The following is a 23843-nucleotide window of genomic DNA, read 5'->3' as shown; positions in this document are numbered from 1 at the left end:
ATGTGCTGAGATGTCACATGGATACACATGTAGGGCCTAGTCTCTCCTGATGGAGACATCCAACATTAACTTGTAAATATCTCCTAGATTGTTGCATCAGAAACTTCTTCAGTTAGATGCAAACTTTGTTTCCTGTAAGATAGCATTCACAAAACTCAGCTGGTCTTTCTGAGGAAGTTGTATGTCAGGTTGTCTCTGTATACCCCAGCCCATATGTGCCAGTTTTTCCCTAATGGTTAACACCGGAGCTGCTTCTCATATCTTCTATATAAAAGATAATTCTCAGTCTTTTCTTGACAACAAAGTCAACTACCATGGTGGTAATAACCAGATCCGCATCTGAACCCTGAAGGGTCTTGACATTAAACTGAAGACCAGCATATGATTTCTTCTGCTGTGTGCATCTCCACTGTGGTTGCATCACTCTGGGTGATATTTTGCCTTAAGATGAATTCCACAATCTTTGAGTTATCTTTGACACAGAACTATTGTTGAATGTTAAAACTGACCAAGAGTGTGCTTTGTACCCTTCATTACCCCCACCCTCTTAGCTGTACCTCACTCATGCATTGACTACTAGAGTGGAGTAGGGACCTTCCTGGCAAAACCTTCTCACTGGCTTCTTCTTGAAACCTGTGTACCAGATTAGGAGTGGGAGGTTCAGCCCATTCCCTTTGCGCAGTGTAGGTTTCTACTTTGCTACAATGAAACTCGCCCCTTCACTATTAACAGGTGTTCCACCCATCTCCCTTAGCAAGAAGAGCAGATGCAGGCCTCCATCCTGCAATGAATTCACCACACACATTGACCAGTCCATGCTGGTCTGACCTGCGACTCTGAGCTCAAAGCCAGCAACAGTGAAAGGATGCTCAAGCATGATTGGATAACCGTACAAACGTTTGCGTGTTACAGAGCCTCTGTCTGACTCCAATATCACCCTATGTCTACCAGAGAGGTATACGTATTAGGTCCACCATCTATTATGTGCTCCTTGTTTGTACATCGAGGGAGCATGCCCACCAGCATGAGAGAAGACAATCGAACTGGAAGTAGAATTTCTGTATGGTTTCAATTTTGCAGTGTCAAGCTATTATAGAGTCACATGCTGTGCCTTATTCTGGTATGTAGTTGGTGGGTCTGGGATCTTCCTAAGTTTCTTGGTTTTTTAAACCTTGTGCTACTCTGTGGTTTTCACCTAGAAACTATGGAGGCATCTCCAGAAGAAGCGTCTTGTAGGCTTTTGGGAAACCCGCCCAGGGTTTTCAAAATCTGCATAAAATGTTTTGCTAAAACTCTTTATAACTGCGTGGAAAGGCTAATTTTGCAGCTTCAAAAATCGAAACCCAGGGATATCCCTCCTCCATGGATGAATACATTCAAAGCACCCCTACAGTGTGTGGAAAAATGGCATATGAACAAGACACTTGGATAAGGCACTACGATCTCTCCATCTGAACCATCTGCTAAGATACATTACAAGGTGCTCCAACAATCAAACCAAGCCTCAGGTCCACTCTCTAATCCTAATTACCTAGCACCCCTCTTTTTGCCTGGAAATTGATGTTGTTTTGATTGTAGTTCACAAGGTCCCTGCCGACCATGTCTCCTGTGCCAGTGTTTCTCCCTAAAACTGTTCCACAATTGGCCCTTCAGGCACCCTGCAAGTCCCTAGTTGTGAGAAAATGGGGTTCTATTACAGTAACCCCCCTTCTCCTCCCCCCTTCTCCTCCCACCACCACCACTTTGTGCCTGGCTTTTGATGCAACTTTGACTGTAGTGTACTGGGTCCCTGCTGTCCAGGTTCCCAGTACCATTGTTCTCTCCCTAAAAACATATTCACAATTGGTACTTCTGCCTCCTGTAAGACCCTAGTAAGTGGTACTCCGGGTACCTAGGGTCTGGAAGAAGCTGAGGAGGATCCCCAGGGATCATTTTACTAGGAGCATGTCACTACCCTTGCAGCTTGCATGCCCCTGTGAGGTGAAAAACGACAAACTCGACTTGGCACCCAACTTGGGTGCCATGACAGCCAGCACTGCCTGAAGCTATAGGTAGGTCACCCCTCTTGGAAGCCTTATAGTCCTAAGGCAAAGTGCATTATATCACAGATGGCATATCTGCATAAGTAGATATGCCCCTACAGTGCCAGGGAAGTCTTGAGGAGTACAGGGGCTGGAAACCTCACAATTCGAGTTCCCCAGCATCATGATGGCTTCACTGAAACAAGGAGTGTTTGGTACCAAACAACTCCTTGTAATAACTCCCCACTGATGACCGTGTGAGATTTATTTAACCATGTACTCAGAGGGAACCGCTGAGGTGCCCCCTTAAAACCTACTGACCCTGGTGTGGTGTAAGAAAGTGCCCTCTTTCTGCATGGTTGCCCCCATTTTCTGCAAAACAGCTGTTGTACTTTGACTGATTGTGTCCTGTGTTCCTGCCAAACAGGTACCTAGTGTGAGAAAGTGGCTCTGTATATGTTCCTTAATAGGTACAGGGTGTACAGAGTCAACAGTCCCCAAGGGTTTGACAGAGGCTAAAGTTAGATATAACCTTACTCTCTAAAGTGGTAGCTTGGTCGAGCAGTAAGGCAGTATCAGAGGACAGAGTAAAGCACTTGTTTTACACACTCAGTCAGCAAATGGTCTCACACACTCAATAACTGAACTCTAGGCCAATGGTTTATATATAAAAAATATATGCTTTTTTTATTTTAGAACCAACAATTGGAATTAAAATATACTTTCTCAGAATGAGATGCTTTATATAAATACTTTTGCAGTATGCAATTGACTTTTGTAAACAGTTACAAGTGGTTGCAATAGGCAACACTATTTTAAACACAATAATGCATTGAGTTCAATGAAAGGTTCATGTTATTTGCCACAGATTACTTTTAGGATTACTTTTGGAATTCCAGGACTGGATTCTAGATTCAGTCCTGGGTCAGTACTTAGAATCAAGTGATGAAAGTCGACTTAATTACTGTGATGATTTTTAAACAATATATATCTATTTTAAAAGTTGACACTTAGAAAATATTTCATAGAAAACAGTCAATGATTCCCTATTACAGAAAATGCAAGTTACAGGTATAGTATGTTCTCGTTACTTTTGTAATCCAGTACTGGGTGCCTAGCCTCAGTACTGGGACCCTTATCCAAAACGGGTAAGTAATTACGTTTTCAGATATTATACGATTTTTAAAGAATATTTAAAGATTGCAGAAATTGACACTTAGAAGAAATTTCACAGAAAAACAGTCAATGATTTCCTATGGGAGAAAATTGGGTTACTGGTAAGTACAGTTGTAAGTATTTTTCAGAGATAGTGCTGGGCACCAAGATCCAGCACTGGGAGCTCACCTAAGAGCAGGTGAGTAATTTCGTTTTCGTTACTCGGCTGATTTTTGGTGAATATTTTAAGATTTGAAAAGTCCACACTTAGAAGAAATTTCAGGAAAAAGCCAGTCAATGTTACCCTATGAAGAAAATAGAGTTATCGGTTTAAAGGTAAGTACTCGACTGGCAGAGTTGAGGTTCTGGGCATAGACTCAGGGGTCCCCCAGGGTCAGGTAGGTACAGTTGGTTCACCGTCAGCGACTCTAGGGCGGCCGGGTGCAGAGTGAGTTAGGCCCAATGTTATCCTATGAGGGATAGGGGGGCCTTGGTTGGTGGCTACTGACTGGCAAGCCACGCGGCTGTGGGAGCTGGGCTCCTGGTCACTTACTCAGGGCAAGTGGGGAAGTAGGTAGGTGTAGAGGTTTCACTGCCAGGGCCAATCGGGCGGCTGGGTGCAGGGTGCTTTTGAGCTTTCGAACGCTCAATTGATTTCAATGGGAAATCTCCGGTTTGGGAAAAGACTGCAAGCTCTGGGACGAGGATTCTTCAGGTGCCACCACCACTTCGAGAGGTAAGTTGGGTAGTTGGAGGATAGGTAGGTACCCCGGGATTGGGCACAGGGGGCCGTGGGGCGCCGCGTGCAGTGGTGCCTTTTGGTGTCGGGAAACCTTACCCTCTGTTGATCGCGGTTGGGGGGGCACATTGTTCTGAGGCTGCAGGCTCCTTCAGGAGTGTCGAGGGAGGTCCTCGGGTGCCGGACTCGGGGTCACAGTCGCCGTGGGGTCGTCCTCGTGGTCTTTGTCCACTCCGGCACTGGCCAGGCTTGGCTGGTGCAGAGTGTGCTGGGTTCGCGGTTCCGGGCTGCTGCCAGGGATTAGAGGTAGGTTTTGAGTAGAGCCTCTACTCATGGGAGTCCCAGGAGCTTAGAGCCAAAAGGTAGCCAGGTCCTCCTGGGTTTGTGAGGTTGCTGGCCACAAGAGATGCCGGGTTGGAGCAGGAGCAGGTTCGAGGGTCGACAGGCCGGTAGGGCTGGGGCCAAGGCAGTTGGTGTCTTCCTCTTTTTAGCAGCTGCAGGGCAGGTCTTCTTTCTTCTTGCTCTTCTTTGTAGTTTTGAATCTGGAATCTGGGGAAGGAAGGTTCAGGGTGCCTCTAAATACTAGATTTAGGGGCGTTACAGGTAGGTGAAGGGCAGGGGCCAATGGTTTCCTGTCCTGGGGTGGGTACACCCCCTATCCTGCCTCTCTCGTGTGGGAGGGGAGCAGGAGCCTAGTCCTGATTGGGCAGGGCTTCCCATCTTCAAGATGGCGAGAGCCCGGAGATGTGCTTCACCTCGCCTCCTCCACCTGAGGGGTGGGGTTGGCAGGCTGGCACATCCCCTGTCCTTATTTGGGGTTTCCGACCAAGCCAGAGTGGGGGGTTGCAGTAGCCTGGGGAAGCTCACAGAGGCGGCATGCCTTTGAAGCTTCCCCCTGCCCATCCTGGGGGAGGAGATTTAGCACCTCGCCCAGGATGTGCATTGTTGCAGACCCAGGAGAGCAGGGGCTCTCCTACCCAGGGGTCCAGCAACATGTCTGCTGTGTGGCAGCCTAGGCAACCTCAGAGCAGACGTGGATTGTAGGTTTAGGTTTCAGGGGGCCTCTCTAAGATGCCCTCTGTGGTGCTTGGTACATTAAATCACACACTGGCATCAGTGTGGATTTAATGAGCTGAACAGTTTGATACCAAACTTCTCAGTCTTCAGTGCTGCCATTATGGTGCTGTGGAGTTCGTGTTTGACAAGCTCCCAGCACCATATACTCTTAGCTGGCAGCACTGCACTTACAGGACCCAGGAATCGACCTGGGTGCTGTAGGGGTACAGGGCTCCTGCCTCTGTGCCCACACCACTGGCATAGGGCACCCAGCTAGAGGGGTGGCTGATGTATGCCAGGGCAGTGTAGGTTGTGGGCATGGCACACAGGGATGTGTGCCATGTCGACTCTGTTTTGTCTTGTATCCAGACACTCAGCCTGCAAGAGCAGTGTGTGTGTGTTAGGGTACAGGGCCTCTCAGGGTGGCACAATGAGTGCTGCAGCTCTTAGAGGCCTTCCCTGGTCACAAGGCCCTGGGTACCTAGGGTACCATTTACCAGGGGCTGACATGTGGCCAGGGTTTGCCAATTTGGGTTTTGGCTGTTAGGCAGTTTTTTTGGCGAAGGAACACAGGCCCTGAGCACCTGATTGGCAGGAGCCCAGGGCACAACAAGGAAAAGTGCATCAGCTATTAGGCAAAAAAAGGGGGGGTTACTGCAACAGAAACCCACTTTCTTACACCTAGAGCCTATGTTCTTTCCCTAAACTGCATTAATAACAAAACCCAATTGGCACTCTTTGGCCACAGGTCAGCCCCTAGTAAATGGTACCACAGGTGACAAGGGAAGGCCTCTAAGGGCTTCAGCACTTATTGGGCCACCCTTAGAGGCCATGTGCCTTCACACTCACATACTGCCTTTGCAGGCTGCATGTTTTGGTGCAGAACAAAGTGAAGAGTCGACATGGCACAGATCCCTGTGTGCCATGCCTACAACCCACTGCCCTGGAATAGATCAGTCACCCCTCTAGCTGGGTGTCCTATGCCAGTGGTGAGGGTACAGGTGCATGAGCCCTGTACCCCTACAGTGTCTAAGCCAATTCTTAGACATTGTAAGTTCAGTAATACCATTAGGAGTATATGGTGCTTGGAGTTTGTCATTACGAACTCCACAGCACCACAATGGCTACACTGAAAACTGAGAAGTTTGGTATCAAACGTCTCAGCACATTAAACCCACACTGATGCCAGTGTGGCATTTAATGAAAAATGCACATAGAGGGTATCTTAGAGATGCTCCCTGAAAAATGACCTAACACTAGTGCCCAAGCTGAGAGGCTGCTCCCCAGCTGCCACCACCAGACATGTTTCTGGACCCCTGGGTCGAAAGCCTGCTGCTCTCTGAGGCCTGAAACAATGCACATCCTGGGATGAGGTGCCAAGCCTCCTTCCCCTGGATGGGCAGGGTCCACGTAGGGGAAGCTTCAAAGGCTTGCCATCTTTGTGAGCTTCCCCAGGCCTTTTGCGGCTTCCAGCAACTGGCCCCCACCAGTTCTGACCCCGAAAGTGGGCGGGAAAACCGAGTGAGGAAGGGAAGTGTGCCCACCTCTGCCAACCCCCGTTACTTACCTGTAACGCCCTTCAATCTAGTATTGAGGGGAACCCCTGAACCTTGCCTTCTCAGACAAGCAAGACCAAGAAGAAAAGAAGGACCGAAAAGCCATGCCTAAGCTAAGAAGAGGAGGACGCCCACCAACTAGGCCCCAGCCCTACCGGCCTGTTCCCACCTAGAACCTGCAGAAGCCGAAACTCTGGTGTGTCCTGCAGCCAGCATCCTCAAGAACCCTGAGGACCTGCCCTGCTTTCCAAGGAAAAAAAAGTTGTCTCCTGTGAACAGCGGATTTGTTCACCCACAGGCTCCAGCTCTTGCAAAATCCACAAGTCTGCATCCGTCACCCACCGCTTGAGTTCGAGTGGCCCAACACCACGAGGTGGTATCCCTGGCGATACAGACCTGAGATCCAGTGATCCCTAACCTGCCTCCAGCCGATGCCTGCAGCCTCAATCCGGAAGGTCTCCCCAACTGCGACCAGGAGCTGATGAGAAGATCCGACCCCAAAAGACACCCCTGCCCCCGACGGGAGGCCCAACCGACAGTTTCTAGCCAACCCCCAGCATCCCAACTTACCTCTCCAAGTGGTGGTCGCTCCCAGAAGACCTTCGTCCCCGAGCCTGCAGTGTGTTTGCAAACCGGAGAATCCCTATTAAAAGTAACGGGGAACCCGGCGACAAAACAGCACCCTGCACTCGGCCTCACTAGTGCCTCTGAGGGTGTACCTTTGGTGCTAACCTGAACCCCCATTTGCCCTGAGCCTACGTCCAGGAGCTTTGCTCCCACAACTTTGTGGCCTGTTCATAAGCAGCCACCAACCGGAGGCCCCTTATCCCCCATAGGATAACATTGGGCCTCCGAATTCTGCACCCGGCCACCCTAGTGCCGCTGAGGGTGTAACTAGAGTGCATCTTTGACCCTGGGGGACCCCTGAGTCTACCCGCAGAACCTCAACTCCCACTACTAAATACTTAACTCAAAACTGATACCACTGTGTTCGAGGCATATGAGCTGCAGATCGCACACTGTGCATAGATCGCCATCTGGTGTTAGGCCCGGGCGTTTGCACTTGTTTTTGTATTGGAAATGTCTTTGGAAGTCACGAGGTAGGTGACTCCTCCTTTGGATCATAGTGCACATGGGCATCAGCTCCATCGTCAGATTGTGTTTTTTCTGCCATCGGGCTCGGATGTGTTTATCGCGCTCCAGTTCGGTGCCGTTACCGATGCAACCTACGACGCGCAATCCTTCACTCTTCCTCCGGTATTGTTTCGATTGCGATCCCTAGTCGTTGTGCATCTCTTCCAGTTAGAAGTCCTCAATTCCGGTCGTCGACAAAGGCCTTCGGGCCTACCTAGGCCTTTAGATCTGGCTCATGGAAAGGACTCCTTTTAAGAAGTGTCCTCAATGTGGATCGAAGTTTCCACACACAGATCTTCATGAGGTGTGTAACCTCTGCCTTTCACTGGAGCACGAGGCCAGAGACTGTCCAGCTTGTGTCTCTTTCCGCTCCGAAGAAAACCATTCAGGATCGTCAAGCTCGAAGAAGAATGGCTCGCACATCGACATCCATTCCCGACGACATCTTCCAGGAGGGCATCAATGTACCAGAGCAGGAGCGGGTCGAAGAAGGCCTCGTCAGCGACGTCGAAGACATCACTCCTGGGCAGCGGGTCTTAAGTAGTGACGTCGATCCCGACCCCCTCCCACCACCACCAAAAAAGGCTTTGGTAACACCTTCAGCATCTGAAAGAAACACGTTGGTTAGATTCCTCACCTTAGAATATTCCCAGGCGTCAGACTGGATCCGGAAGATTTTTCGTCAGCAATATCCCTTGCGCGTCGCTAGGCGTCGTCTGCGGCTCCGCGTCCGTCGTCGGCGTCGTGCGCCGGAATGACGTCGTCGGAGTACTTAGATGCCGCCCTCGCGCGCTGACGTCAGTTCTTCTTTTTTCCGCGCCAGTAAGCGCAGATCCGGGAGAGCTACCCCTTTAGTCATTTTTTGACTAACTTTTTCGATCCTTTTTGATCTTGTCTCGACTCCGGTGCCGGTAGGATGCCTGGTTTTAAAGCCTGTGCTGACTGTAGCCGCTTGATGTCGGTTACGGACCATCACCGCCGGTGCCTTTACTGCTTGGGCCTCGACCACGACGCAGAGTCGTGTTCGGACTGCAAGGCCCTGACCTCGAAGGCTAGACGGGAGCGGTCCCGTAAGCTTCTCGAGATTCGCCACTCGGCTCCGCGCCCCTCTCGATCCCGGTCCAGGAGGAGGTCCAAGGATCGGTCGCGGAGCCGCAGCCGACATCATCATCGGTCGTCGGGATCCAAGTCTTCGGGTAAGTCGAAGCACTCCAAGAAGTCCAAGAGGCGACACCGCTCTTCAGACTCCCCTCGCCGGTCGCGCGACTCGGCCGAGGGTCAGGGTGGTTCCACCCCGCGGCTCCGGCGGAAGTCAGTGCCTTCCTCTCGGCCATGAGGAGCCTGGCTCCGCCGTCGACGCCCGCTGGCGCGCCTTCGGGCCCCGCGGACCCGACTGGGCAACCTTGCCTGCCGGCGGCTCCGGCCTCGGCGCCGTTGACGGCTCTGGCCTCGATGCCGCAAGCGCCCGAGGGACCCGTTCCCGAGTCCCCGCCGACGCCGGTCGACCTCGTCACGCCTCCTCCGCCGGCATCGACACCGGTACCACCTCCGAAGCCGACTCCGCTCGACGTCGAGCCCCGGTTCAGCCCCAGCCCCAGTCCGGGCCCGGCGCCGATACGGCGTCGATGGACGCCGCGTTCGGCGCCGCTGGAGACACGTTTTGTCTATCGCCCGGCTCCGATCCTTCCTCCTGCATACCAGGAATCGGATGATGGGGACAACTGGGAGGGATCCGAGGATCCTATGGCCGCTCAGGCTCAACTGTCACAGGACTGGGCAGATGAACTGGGGGAGGCCAGTGGTCTGGATACCTCTCCGGACACTGGATTCATCTCTCCTCCGACTGTGGCTTCGGAGGAGGGTGCTGCTTTCTCTGTGGTGCTGCGCAAGGCGGCCGCAGCGCTTGGGCTCGAGCTACCTGCCGTGGCTGTGAGGACTAACGTCCTCACTGAGGTGCTTCAGTCTGCAGCAAGCTCCACTGAGCCTCTGCTGCCATTCAATGAGGCCCTCACTGACGTTCTGCAGGGCACCTGGTCCAAGCCCTCCACAGTTCCTCCTGTGGATAGGAACGTCGCCAGGCGCCACCGCTCTGCTCCGGGCGACCCCAGTTTCCTGTCCCAACACCCTACCCCCGAGAGCCTGGTTATCCAGGCCTCTACCTCCCAATCCTCCTTCCCGACCGCTCCGCCGGACCGGGATTCCAAGAGGCTGGAACAGTTCGGCAAGAAGCTGTTCTCCTCCCTTAGCTTGGGTCTGCGGTCTTTGAACACCGCCTGCCTCTTGGACCGTTATTCCCACTCTCTGTGGGATACGGTGGAGGACGTGCTGCCCCTGTGTCCGGAGGAGGTCCAGACACGACTTACCCAGGCTCTGGCCGATGGGAGGGATGCAGCACGACATGCTATCCGATGTGGGCTTGACACTACGGACTCGCTGGGTAGGGCGATTTCTACCTCAGTGGCGCTTAGACGTCACGCCTGGCTGCGGTCCACGTCCTTTTCGGGCGATGTCCAGAGCACCCTCATGGACATGCCCTTTGATGGCACTCGCCTTTTCGGTGAGAAAGCGGACAGTGCGCTGAATCGCTTTAAGGACTCCCGGGCTACGGCCAAGTCCTTGGGCCTCTCGGCCCCGCGGTCGCAAACTTCCGCCTTTCGCCCCATTCGTGGCCAAGGAAGGGGTGCCTCCTCACGTGCGCCTAGCCACCAGCCGCAGAACCAACCTGCGCGCGGTCGCGGACATGGTTTCCGCCGAGGCGGTTCTGGAGGACGACGCGGTCAGCCCACCTCCACCCCGGCAGCATCCGCCTCAAAGCCTTCCTAGTCCGAGCTTTCAGGCCCATTCCACGCCAGTGGGCGGCAGAGTTCGCCATCACCTGCTCCACTGGCGGTCCATCACATCGGACAGGTGGGTGCTGCAAATCGTCCGAAGGGGCTACTCCCTCCCCTTCGAGACGACCCCTCCAGCCATGCTACCGCAGCACCACCGTATCTCGGGGGATCATTTGAATCTTCTCCACGAGGAAGTTTCGGCCCTCTTGGCCAAGGGGGCCGTCGAGCGCGTTCCGAGCCCAGAAGTAGGTCGTGGTTGTTATTCCCACTACTTTCTGGTTCCCAAGAAGGGCAAAGGAGGCCTACGCCCTATCTTGGACCTCCGGAACGTCAATGCCTTCCTCCGGAAGGAAAGGTTCAAGATGTTAACTTTGGCTCAGGTTCTAGCTGCCCTAGACCCTGGAGACTGGATGGTAGCGTTGGACTTGCAGGACGCATACTTCCACATCCCCGTCCTGCCGGCCCACCGGCGTTACCTGCGGTTCACGGTGGGCCAAGAGCACTTTCAGTTTACCGTGCTCCCCTTCGGCCTCACCAGTGCCCCTCGGGTGTTCACGAAAGTGATGGCGGTGGTCGCAGCTCATCTGCGCAGATCAGGGGTTCCAGTCTTCCCCTATCTCGACGACTGGTTGTTGAAGGCGGGCTCGCCCCAGACAGTCGTCTCCCACCTCCAGACTACGGCGGATCTCCTGCATTTGCTGGGATTTTCCATCAACGTGCCGAAGTCACACTTGAGTCCCTCTCAGAAGCTCCTCTTCATCGGAGCGGTTCTCGATTCGGCGCAGTTCCGGGTCTATCCGCCGGAACAGCGGGTCCGGGATATTCAGGCCCTGATTCCCATCTTTCGGCCTCTATCCTGGGTTTCGGTCAGGCTAGTGTTGCGGCTTCTGGGGCTGATGGCCTCCTGCATCCTACTAGTGCATCACGCCAGGCGGCGCATGCGGGCTCTGCAATGGGACCTGAAGTTTCAGTGGGCCCAGCATCACGGCAACCTGTCCGACCATGTCTTGATCTCGGAGGGCACTGCACAGCAGTTGCAGTGGTGGCTCACGGACCGCGATTAAGTCAAGGGCAAGAGCCTTTCCCTTCCCCAACCGGAGCATGTCGTAGTGACGGATGCGTCCCTCCTGGGATGGGGTGGCCATATGGGAGAGGCGGAGATCAGAGGCCTCTGGTCTCCGGCGGAGTCTCGTCTCCACATCAACCTGTTGGAGTTGAGAGCGATCCGACTTGCACTGAAAGCCTTCCTTCCCTCTGTCAGGGGAAGTGTCGTGCAGGTGTTCACGGACAACACCACCGCCATGTGGTATTGCAACAAACAAGGCGGGGTGGGGTCGTGGACCCTTTGTCAGGAGGCTCTGCGCCTCTGGACATGGCTGGAACACCAGGGCGTCACCCTAGTGGTTCAACATCTGGCGGGCTCTCTGAACGCCAGAGCAGACGAACTCAGCCGCCGGTGCATGATGGATCACGAATGGCGTCTGAACTCCGAAGTGGCGCAAGGTCTCTTTCAGCAGTGGGGAGAGCCTTGGTTACATCTATTCGCCACCGAAGAGAACGCGCAATGTCAGCAGTTCTGCGCGTTGGAATTTCCAAGGCGGCACTCGCTCGGCGATGCTTTTCGTCACGAGTGGAGTTGCGGTCTGTTGTACGCCTTTCCGCCTATACCACTTCTGCCCAGAGTGCTGAAGAAGATCAGGCACGACCGGGCCCAAGTCACCTTGGTGGCTCCGGATTGGGCACGAAGGTACTGGTATCCTGAGCTACTCAGTATGTTGACCGATCCTCCGATACGTCTGCCCCTTCGGGAGGATCTTCTGTCGCAGCAGCAGGGGACGGTCCTCCACCCGAACCTGTCCAGCCTCCACCTCCATGCGTGGAGATTGAGCGGCGGCAGTTGATGCCATTTGACTTACCTCCTGAAGTCTGTGATATCATTCTGGCAGCCAGGCGTCCCTCCACAAAGACGGTATACGCCTGCCGGTGGAACAAATTTGTGGCATGGTGCACAGCAAAGGCTGTGGATCCCCTTTCCACCCCTCTTTCTGAGGTTCTCCTCTTTCTTCTTTCTTTGGCCCGGCAGGGCTCTGACCTGGGCACCTTGAAAGGTTATCTTGCTGCCATCTCTGCCTTCTTGCGGCTTCCTGATCAGCCTTCTCTTTTCAAGTCCCCTGTCGTTACACGCTTTCTAAAAGGCATTACTCACACGTTCCCTCCTGTCCCTTTTGTAATGCCTCAGTGGGACTTGAATCTTGTTCTCACATTTCTAATGTGCGCTCCTTTTGAGCCTCTTCATAATTGTCCTCTTCGTCTGCTGACGCTTAAGACTGCTTTTTCCTGGTAGCCATCACCTCGGCTAGACGGGTGAGTGAGCTCCAGGCTTTATCTTCAAAGCCTCCTTTTCTCTCTGTTCATCCGGACAAGGTTGTCCTTCGGCCTCGTCCCTCCTTTCTTCCGAAAGTGGTGACCCCCTTTCATCTTGGGCAGTCTGTCACCTTGCCCACCTTCTTTCCGCCTCCGCATCCTTCCAAAGAGGAAGAGAGGCTCCACCGTCTGGACCCAAAACGTGCGCTCTCCTTTTATCTGGACCGCAAAAAGCAGTTCCGGGTGGACGACCAACTTTTCGTTGGATACGTGGGTGCTAAGAAGGGGAAAGCTGTGCACAAACGGACCATCTCTCGGAGGGTCGTTTTGTGCATCAAAATGTGTTATTCCTTGGCAAAAAAGGACCCTCCTGTTGGGCTGCGCGCCCATTCTACTCGGGCCACAGCGGCTACTACTGCTTTGGGACGGGGTGTCCCTTTGCAGGACATCTGTCAGGCGGCAACGTGGGCTTCGCTACACACGTTTGCCAGGCATTATTGCCTTGACAGCCAAGTCCGGAGGGATGGCTTCTTTGGCCGTTCTGTCCTCCAGGACTTTCTGGTGTGATCTTGGTTCGCAGACCCACCACCGGGGATTGTATTGCTTGGGTATCTATTCTAAGGTGAGGAATCTAACTAACGTGTTTCTTTCAGATGAACAAGATTCCTCACCGACCCACCCATCCTCCCCGTTCTGCGAACTGACATCTAGGGTTAAGGTTATCCTTTACAGGCCCCTAGATTTTCTTTTTGGCACCAGTGTCGGTCTTTGCATGGCTCTGCGTTCCTGGCGCGGAAAGCTATGTACAAGAACTGCCGTCAGCGCGCGAGGGCGGCGTCTAAGTACTCCGACGTCATTCCGGCGCACGACGACGGACGCGGAGCCGCAGACGACGCCTAGCGATGCGCAAGGGGTATTGCTGACGAAAAATCTTCCGGATCCAGTCTGACGCCTGGGGATATTCTAAGGTGAGGAATCTAACTAACTAATGTTTCTTACAGATACATCGTTACCGAAGGTAAGTAACTTGTTCTTCGGGCCTAGGTGCACACCGGGACAATACTTCTCACGCCCTGCCTTCGGGCCCGGCAAAGAAGTTGACAAATAAGCCTTCAGGCCACTCGGGATCGAGTCAGCCTGCCTTCGGTGCCGAAACCCAAACCCCGGCACCCAAAAAGAAACCGTCCTCCTCTTCCGTGTCTACCACTGGTTCCACATCAGTACACTCTGCACCAAAACCTACTGGTACCGACCCCTCAATTCCGAAAAAGTCATCGGAACTGAGTCAAAAGCCGCTTCCAAAGAGTACGGATGCGCAACCTTCAGAGCCGAAAAAACCCTCGGAACCGAAAAAACAACCGGTTCCGCACACTCCTTCCGGGACTAAAAAATCTCACGCTTTCAAGCCAAAAGCGCATAAATCCACTTCAGATTCGGTGCCACACAGGCCTTCGGAACCCAAACGGCGCCGAAAGACCAGCCTCGACCAGAAGAGCTTTTTACACCGGATCCAACCCAAAAAAACTCTTCTTAAAGATCCAAGAACAGGTCAAATGACTCTCAGCTCCAAAAAGAGACCAATGGACATGCCTCTACCGGCTCCATCTCCACCAAAGAAGAGAGACATTGCAACATCTCCTGTCAGAGTCCCTTCTCCACATCCTCCTCTACCTCCCCCTCCACACCACTCCCTACACCATCTCCTCCACCAGTGGATGATGATGACACCTCTGATGACGGGGGGGGGAGGGGGGGGGCAGAGGGTGCAGACGATGAACCACTAGAGGATCCTAGTCCGCCTCACACACCAGACCCATTGGACGATTATAATACACCAGATGTCCCTAATGTACCACAAGATGACATCTATCCCTCTAGACCTTCCCCTCCAGGGGACACCATTGGTTTCACCTAGCTCGTTCATAGAGCTGCACAATACCACGGGGTAAAATTACACACAGACCCTGTGGAGGAGGATTCTTAATGGACACATTCGATACATCCCAAAGGTCCACTTCTGTTCTCCCTATGATAAAAGGGGTAGTCAAACACGCACCTGAGGTGTTCAAAGATCCTGTTAGGGCTAGGGTTATTAACCCCAGGATAGAAAAAAATACAAATCTGCCCCAGCAGACCCTGTTTACATCAAGGGACAAACACCATTGGATTCCTCAGTGGTCTCCAGAAAGAGGGCTAACTCACAAACGTCTGGGGATGCTCCGCCTCCCGACAAGGAATCAAAACTCTTGGACGCTTCTGGCAAACGTACAGCGTCACAAGCAGCCAACATTTGGTGAATCGCCAACACACAAGCTTTGTTGGCTTGATACGATAGGGCACACTATGATGAGCTGGAGACCCTATTGGAACACCTTACTGACAAATACAAGACCAAGGCCAACGACCTCATACTGGAGGGTAAACTCATAACAAACACCTCCATTCGTTGCGCTCTAGACGTGACAGACACTGCCTCCCGAGCCATTAACACAAGTGTCCTTCTACGTAGACATGCATGGCTACGCATTTCTGGTTTTAAACCAGAAGTACAAACTACAATACTTAACCAACCATTTGATCAACAACACCTATTTGGCCCTGCCGTGGATTCATCACTAGAAAAGATTAAAAAAGACACTGACACGGCTAAATCAATGGGAGCCTTGCAATCGCAAGCTCCCAGACGTTCTTTCGTCGCTCCTCTTACAAGGGTACCTCCAGAGGTTATTCCTCTGACAACCACTCCACGTCCTATAAAAATCCTACCCAGACCTCATTCACCAGACATTATCAAAGAGGGGACTACAGAGGCAATAATAACAAAGGCAGAGACAAAACCAACAATACTCGCTTCGCCTCCACCCCTACCCAATGACTTCCCTCCACTCCCACCGGACCATTCCACTCCGGTTGGGGTAAGATTGCGACAATTCCTACCTGTCTGGAACAACATCACTACAGACAGGTGGGTGAGACAAATCGTTCAATCAGGTTATTGTCTAGAACTCACCTCTACCCCCCCCAAACATACCACCCAGACAGCGCCCAATGTCACCAGAACATTTATCGCTGCTAAAGCAAGAGGTACTTTCCCTCCTACAAAACCATGCAATAGAACCAGTTCCCCTGCATCAGCAAAACACAGGGGTTAACTCCCTGTATTTCTTCATTCCGAAAAAGGACGGCTCTCTGAGGCCCATCTTGGACCTCAGACCCCTAAACTTGTACATACAATCAGACCATTTTCACATGGTCACACTTCAACAGGTCCTTCCTCTTCTCACACAAGGCGGTTTCCTTGCCACTCTAGATCTCAAGGACGCCTACTTCCATATTCCCATTCACACTTCTCACAGGAAATATCTCCGGTTTGTTGTGGACGGTCAGTATTACCAATTCAAGGCACTCCCATTCGGAGTCACCACAGCGCCCAGAGTCTTCACCAAATGTCTAGCGGTGGTTGCGGCTCACCTAAGAAGACAACAAATTCACGTCTTCCCTTACCTAGACGACTGGCTCATAAAAGCCAAGTCATACAACCAGTGTGTACATCACACTTACGCCACAATCCAACTACTCCACGACTTAGGGTTTACTGTAAACTACGCAAAGGCTCACCTTCAACCGTCCCACATACAACAGTACTTCGGTGCTACAATAAACACCTCAAAAGAACTTGCATATCGCAGTCGACCCAGGATAGCAAGCATACAACGCCTCATAACAAAATTCCAGCCGCAACACACTCTTCCAGCTCTAGTGTTCATGCAGTTGATAGGGATGATGGCCTCTTGCATCTTTATAGTACCTCACGCAAGACTCCAGATGCGTCCCCTACAGGAATGTTTAGCATGTCAGTGGAACCAGGCTCATGGTCAGATGACAGCTCTGGTGTTGGTGGACGGCCGCACATATCGCTCTCTGCAATGGTGGAACACCCAAAACCTTTCCAAAGGGCGACAGTTCATCGAGCCGGTTCCACAGATTGTGCTAACAGCGGACGCATCGCTCTCCAGCTGTGGATCTCATCTATTACATCACACCATGCAGGGCAGGTGGACGCCTCAACAAAAGTTACTACACATCAATCACCTGGAGCTACTAGCTATATTTCTGGCGTTAAAGTCATTCCAGAAACAAATATCAGGCAAAGCTGTCCTAGTCCGTACCGACAACATGACAGCAATGTACTACATACAGAAACAAGGCGGGACACACTCCCTACAGCTCTCTCAATTAGTGTGAGAAAGTGCCATCTTTCTTGCATGGTATGCCCCCACTTTTTGCTAAATTGCTGAATGTACTTTGATTGAGTGTACCCTGGGTTCCTGCCAATCAGGTGCCCAGGTCCTATGTTCCTTCCTTAAACCACACAAACTCCAAATTGGCAAACCCTAGCCACATGTCAGCCCCTGGTAAATGGTATCTTAGGTACCCAGGGCCTTGTGGCCAGGGAAGGCCTCTAAGGGCTGCAGCACTCATTGTGCCACCCTCAGAGGCCCTGTACCCTTACACACACACACACTGCCTTTGCAGGCTGAGTGTCTGGGTGCAGGACAAAACAAAGAGTCGACATGGCACACATCTCTGTGTGCCATGCCCATCACCTACACTGCCAAGGCATATGTCAGTCACCCCTCTGGCTGGGTGCCTTACGCCTATGGTGTGGGCACAGGAGCAGGAGCCCTGTGCCCCTACAGTACCCGGGTCCATTCCTGGGCACTGTAAGTGCAGTGCTGCCATTTAAGAGTACATGGTGCTGAGAGCTCGTCAAACACGAGCTCCACAACACCATAATGGCAACATTGAAGACTGGGAAGTTTGGTATCAAACTTCTCAGCACATTAAACCCACACTGATGCCAGTGTGGGATTTAATGTACTAAGCACCCCAGAGGGCATCTTAGAGATGCCCCCTCACAGCTAACCTACAATCCACGTCTGCTCTGAGGCTGCCCAGGCTGCCACACAGCAGACACGTTGCTGGACCCCTGGGTGGGAGAGCCCCTGCTCTCCCGGGCCTGCAACAATGCACATCCTGGGTGAGGTGAGAAATCTCCTCCCCCAGGATGAGCAAAGGGAAGCTTCAAAGGCATACCGCCATTTGGAGTTTCGCCAGGCCACTGCAACCCCCCACTCTGGCGGGAAGCTTGGCCGGAAACCCCATACAAGGACAGGGGATGTGCCAGCCTGCCCACCCCACCCCTCAGGTGGGGGAGGCGAGGTGAAACACATCTCCGGGCTCTCGCCATCTTGAAGATGGGAGGCCCTACCCTATCAGGATTAGGCTACTGCCCCCCTCCCACAGGAGAGAGGCAGGATAGGGGGTGTACCCACCCCAGGACAGGGACCCATTGGTCCCTGGCCTTCACCTACCTGTAACGCCCCTAAATTTAGTATTTAGGGGCACCCTGAACCTTCCTCCCTTAGATTCCAGACAGAAAACTACAAGAAGAGCAAGAACAAGGACCTGCCCTGCAGCTGCTAAAAAGAGAAGAAGACACCAACTGCTTTGGCCCCAGCCCTACCGGCCTGTCGACTCTCGAACCTGCACCAGCGCGGCATCTCTCGTGGCCAGCAACCTCACCAACCCCGGAGGACCTGGCTACCTTTTGGCTCTAAGCCCCTGGGACTCCCATGAGTAGAGGCTCTACTCAGAAACCAATCTCTAACCCCTGGCAGCAGCCCGGAACCGCGAACCCAGCACACTCTGCACCAGCCAAGCCTGGCCAGTGCCGGAGTGAACAAAGACCCTGAGGACGACCCCACGGCGACTGTGACCCCGAGTCCGGCACCCAAGGACCCCCCTCGACATTCCGGAAGAAGCCTGCAGCCTCAGAACAGAGTGCCACCCCAACCGCGATCAACAAGAGGGTAAGATTCCGACATCAAAAGGCACCCCTGCACCCGGCGCCCTGCGGCCCCCTGTGCCCAATCCCGGGGTACCCACCTAACCTACAACTACCCAACTTACCTCTCGAAGTGGTGGTGGCCTCTGAAGCATCCTCGTCCCCGAGCTTGCAGCCTTTTTCCAAACCGGAACATTCCCATTGACTTCCATTGAGCGCCCGAGGGCTCAAAAGCACCCTGCACCCAGCCGCCCGAGTGGCCCTGGCAGTGCCCTCTCTACACTAACCTACGACCCCACTTGCCCTGAGTAAGTGACCAGGAGCCCAGCTCCCACAGCCGCGTGGCTTGCCAGACAGCAGCCACCAACCAAGGCCCCCCTATCCCTCATAGGATAACATTGGGCCTAACTCTCTCTGCACCCGGCCGTCCTGAAACCGCTGAGGGTGAACCAACTGTACCTACCTGACACCGGGGGACCCCTGAGTCTATGCCCGGAATTTCAACTCTGCCAGTCGAGTACTTACCCTTAAACCACTAACTTCATTTTCCTCATAGGGTAACATTGACTGGCTTTTTCTTGAAAAATCTTCTAAGTGTGAACTTTTCAAAACTGCAAATATTCACTAAAAATCAGCCAAGTGACAAAAACGAATTTACTCACCTGCTCCTAGGTGAGCTCCCAGTGCTGGATCTTGGTGCCCAGCCCTGACTCTGAAAAGTGTCCACAACTATACTTACCTCTAACCCATTTTTCTCCCATAGGAAACCATTGTCTGCTTTTCTGTGAAATTTCTTCTAAATGTCTACTTTTGCAAATTTGAAATATTCTTCTAAAATCGTACCATTTCTGCAAACGAAATTACTTACCTGTTTTTGATAAGGACCCCAGTCCTGGGTCTAGGTAACCAGTCCTGGATTACTAAAGTAACGATAAAGTACTCAACCTGCAATTTGAATTTCTTGCCATAGAGATCCATTGAATGTTTTCTTTGAAATATTTTCTAAGTGCTAACTTTTGAAATAGCTAAATATTATTTAAAAATCATTACAGTTATTAAGTCGACTTTAATCACTTGATTCTGAATACTAACCCAGGGCTGGATCTAGGAGCCAGACCTGGAATTCCAAAAGTAATCTGAAAAGTAATTTATTACAAATAACCTGAATTTACCATTGAGCTCAATGCATTGTTATGTTTAGGAAATAGGATTGTTTATTGCAACCAACTGTGACTGTTTACAAAAATTTATTGCTTAAGGCAAAAGTATTTATATTCAACCTCTCATTCTGAGAAAGTATATTTTTATCACCTTTGTGGTTCTAAAAATAAAACAAGCATATATTTTATATATATAAACCATTGGCCTAGAGTTCAGTTATTGAGTGTGTGAAACCATTTGCTGACTGAGTGTGTACAATAAATGCTTTACACGGTCCTCTGGTACTGCCTTACTGCTCGACCAAGCTACCACTTTTGAGAGTAAGGTCATACCTAACTTTGACCTCTATCAGCCTCTGGGGGAATGTGGACTCTGTACACCCTGTACCTATTAGGGAACAGTATATACAGAGCCACTTTCTCACAGGACTCCACTAGCTGTGTGAGTGGAGCAGTCGGGAGCAGCCTGGGGCTTTGACATTACATGTCCACTGCCGTTTCCTGTGGCGTCCATGTATCACTGATGGACATGTCATTTGACAGCACTCATCTCTTTTTTGACAAAACAAAAGCGCTCTATAGAGAAGAGCGACAGCATACTCCATCAGCGTTTGTGTGCCCGTGCAGCAGTCTCCCCAGCAGTGTTGCCATTCTCGGGGCTTCCAACAGAGACAAGGCCAAGGCTCCTATGTAGCAGCAGAACCCTCAGTCCTTTCAAGGTCGATGATCCAACAGACCACGTCCAGGCCCTCAGTGGCAACGTGCTACCCAGTTCGACCAACACCCACCCATCCACACCACCAGCTTCAAAACTCCTTGTTCGAGGCATATGAGCTGCAGATCACACACTAAGGATAAGATCGCCATCTGGTGTTGGGCTCGGATGATTGCAGGTTGTTGTTGTCTTCGGAAGAAGTCTTTGGTCACGAGATTGGTGACTCCTCCCCTGGACAACAGTGCGCATGGGCATCCACTCCATCCTCAGATTGTTTTTTTCCGCCATTGGGTTCGGATGAACTTTTTTTTTCCGCTCCAGCAGAAAACTTATAGCAATCACTACAACTCTCAAAATTTCAAAACTCGACGTCGAAAACCATATCGGACCGACTCCGGACGCGGCTGATGGAAAGGACACCTTTTAAAAAATGCCCCCAATGTGGAGCAAATTTCCCTCATAGCGATCACCACGAGGTCTGTAATTTGTTCCTTTCACCAGACCACAACGAATCCAGCTGTCCAGCCTGCGCCGCATTCCGTTCGAAGAAAACTATCCGGGACCGAAGAGCTCGACGCCATATCATGGCCAAGCCGGTTCCGGAACCAGAAGACATCTTTGCACAGGATGTCCCTGACGATGACTCCGAAGATCTACAGATCGTGTCCGAGGCCGACGATTCAGATCCGGGGCAGCCTGTGAGTACCAGCCCCCCTACCCCAACACCACCCAAAAAGACATTGGTCGAGACTCTGCCAGCTGGGCCCAGTCGCGATCCAAAAACATCTTCAGAAGCCCCGCCCTCGGGCCCGGCTCCGAAGAAAAGTAAGCCTGCAGGTGGCTCGGGCTCGAGCAAACCTCATGTCATTGTGCCTATAATACCTTCGGCACCGAAGCAGGCTCCGAGACCGAAATCTCCATCGGCCCCGAAACGTCACTCGGCACCGACATCTCCGCCGGCACCGAAAGGTTCTTCGGCACCGAAAAATCCACCGGAACCGAAAAGTTCTTCGGCACCCAAAACCTCCTCGGTGCCAAAACAAGTCCATAAAGAACAAAAATCAAAATCTGAAACAAAAAAGTCGGCGCCAAAGCCGCCTTCGGACAGTGAGGAAATCTTTGGGCCTGATCCAAAGCAAAAACGGATTTACATAAATCCGAAAACTGGACATGTCACAGCGGTGCCCTACAAGAAAAGGAAGCTGGACACAACACCTCCTCCAGCATCTCCAAAGAAGAAGGACTGTGCCACTTCACCCATATGTCCTTCCTCTCCTACATTACCTCCTATTCCATCCCCCCCACCCCCACCGCCTTCACCTCTACCATCTCCTTCTCACACACCACCTCCACAGGATGATGATGATTTAGGGGGAGGGGGAGACCCAGATTTCTTTACTTATCTCACTGATCCTACTGATCCCTTTACACTCCCAGACACAGCACCAGTAGATGACTGGACTTACCCTATGCCTGATATGCCTGACCCCACTCCATACCCCCCAAACCCTCCCCTCCTGATGACCATTTAGGGTTCGGTCAGCTTATAAACAGAGCAGCATCGTTTCATGGTGTCACCATGCACACCGACACTCCTGAGGAGGATTTTCTACTCGACACTTTTGAGCAGTCCCAGAAAACAGTCCACATTCTACCCATGATTAAGGGAGTGATAAAGCATGCCAATGAGGTTTTTAAAGACCCTGTCAGGGCCAGGGTTCTCAACCCCAGAATAGAAAAAAAATATAGACCGGCGCCATAAGATCCTGCGTACATCAAGGCGCAACTCCCCCTAGACTCACTAGTCGTATCAAATGCCAGGAAACGGGCGAACTCCCAAACAACCGGAGACACGCCACCCCCAGACAAAGAGTCTAAACTCCTGGAGGCTTCCGGCAAAAGGGTTGCCGCTCAAGCTGCTAACCACTGGCGTATCGCAAATACACAAGCCCTATTGGCTCGTTATGATAGAGCCCATTTTGATCAACTAGAGGATCTCTTGCAACACCTGCCTGAACCATTCAAAACACAGGCCACTGACCTCATCCAAGAGGGCAAACTAATATCCAATGCCTCCATTAAATGTGCATTAGACGCAGCAGACACCGCCTCTAGGGCAGTCAACACAAGCGTATTGCTTAGACGCCACGCATGGCTGCGCATTTCCGGCTTCAAGCCGGAAGTCCAAACCACCATTCTTGCTCAACCCTTTAATCAGGAGCAACTATTCGGCCCTGCAGTAGACACTGCCCTAGAAAAAATTAAGAAAGATAATGAGACTGCCAAATCTATGGGAGCATTGCAGTCTACTCAACCCAGAGGCTCCTTTCGTCGCTCCTTTTATAGAGGAGCTTCCAAAAATATGGGAATAGACAACTCTTCCACCTTCAAAGCATCAGGTCAAACATCCCCTAACAGAGGATATTTTAGAGGAGGTTATCGGGGAAACAATACTAAAGGCAGAGGACGGGGCAACAACAACAACTCCCGCACCTCTACAGCCACCAAACAGTGACTTGCCACCACTCCCCCCAGACCATTCCACTCCGGTCGGGGGCAGACTTCAACAGTTCCTACCTGTCTGGAATACCATCACTACAGACAGGTGGGTAAGACAAATTATCCAATCTGGCTACTGCCTCGAACTCATAAACCCACCCCCAAACATACCACCCAGGCACCGTCCCATGACGTCTTACCACCTCACGCTCCTCAAACAAGAAATACAGTCTTTGCTTCAAAAACACGCAATAGAACCTGTTCCACTACAACATCAGGGCACAGGAGTATATTCCCTATACTTCCTCATTCCCAAAAAGGACAAAACCTTAAGACCCATACTGGACCTCAGACTACTGAACCAGTACATACAATCGGATCATTTCCACATGATCACTCTCCAACAGGTCCTTCCATTACTTCAACAAGGAGACTTCCTTGCCACATTAGACCTCAAGGACGCATATTTTCACATCCCTATGCATCCCGCTCACAGGAAGTATCTACGATTCGTGGTAGACGGTCAGCACTATCAGTTTACAGTTCTCCCATTCGGAGTAACAACTGCACCCAGGGTGTTCACCAAATGCTTGGCAGTTGTGGCAGCATATCTCAGAAGACAAGAAATCCATGTCTTCCCCTATCTGGACAATTGGCTCATAAAAGCCAATACTCTAGACAAATGCGTTCGCCACACTCACCGCACTATTCAAACCCTACACAACTTGGGATTTACCATCAACTATCCCAAATCTCAACTACAAC

At 51.9% G+C, this 23843-nt stretch overlaps 1 protein-coding gene across 1 annotated transcript in view; it reads left to right on the top strand.

The window, feature by feature from the left end:
* Nucleotides 1–23843, top strand: part of CIC (capicua transcriptional repressor) — a 786494-nt gene that overhangs the window by 442539 nt on the left and 320112 nt on the right. The gene's annotated exons all lie outside the window — the stretch shown is intronic.

This window comes from Triturus cristatus, chromosome 7 (genome assembly GCF_964204655.1).
Source record: "Triturus cristatus chromosome 7, aTriCri1.1, whole genome shotgun sequence".
Classification (NCBI taxonomy): Eukaryota; Metazoa; Chordata; class Amphibia; order Caudata; family Salamandridae; genus Triturus; species Triturus cristatus.
The sequence above is the reverse complement of the archived record's forward strand: the minus strand, read 5'-3'. Positions and strand labels throughout refer to the sequence as shown.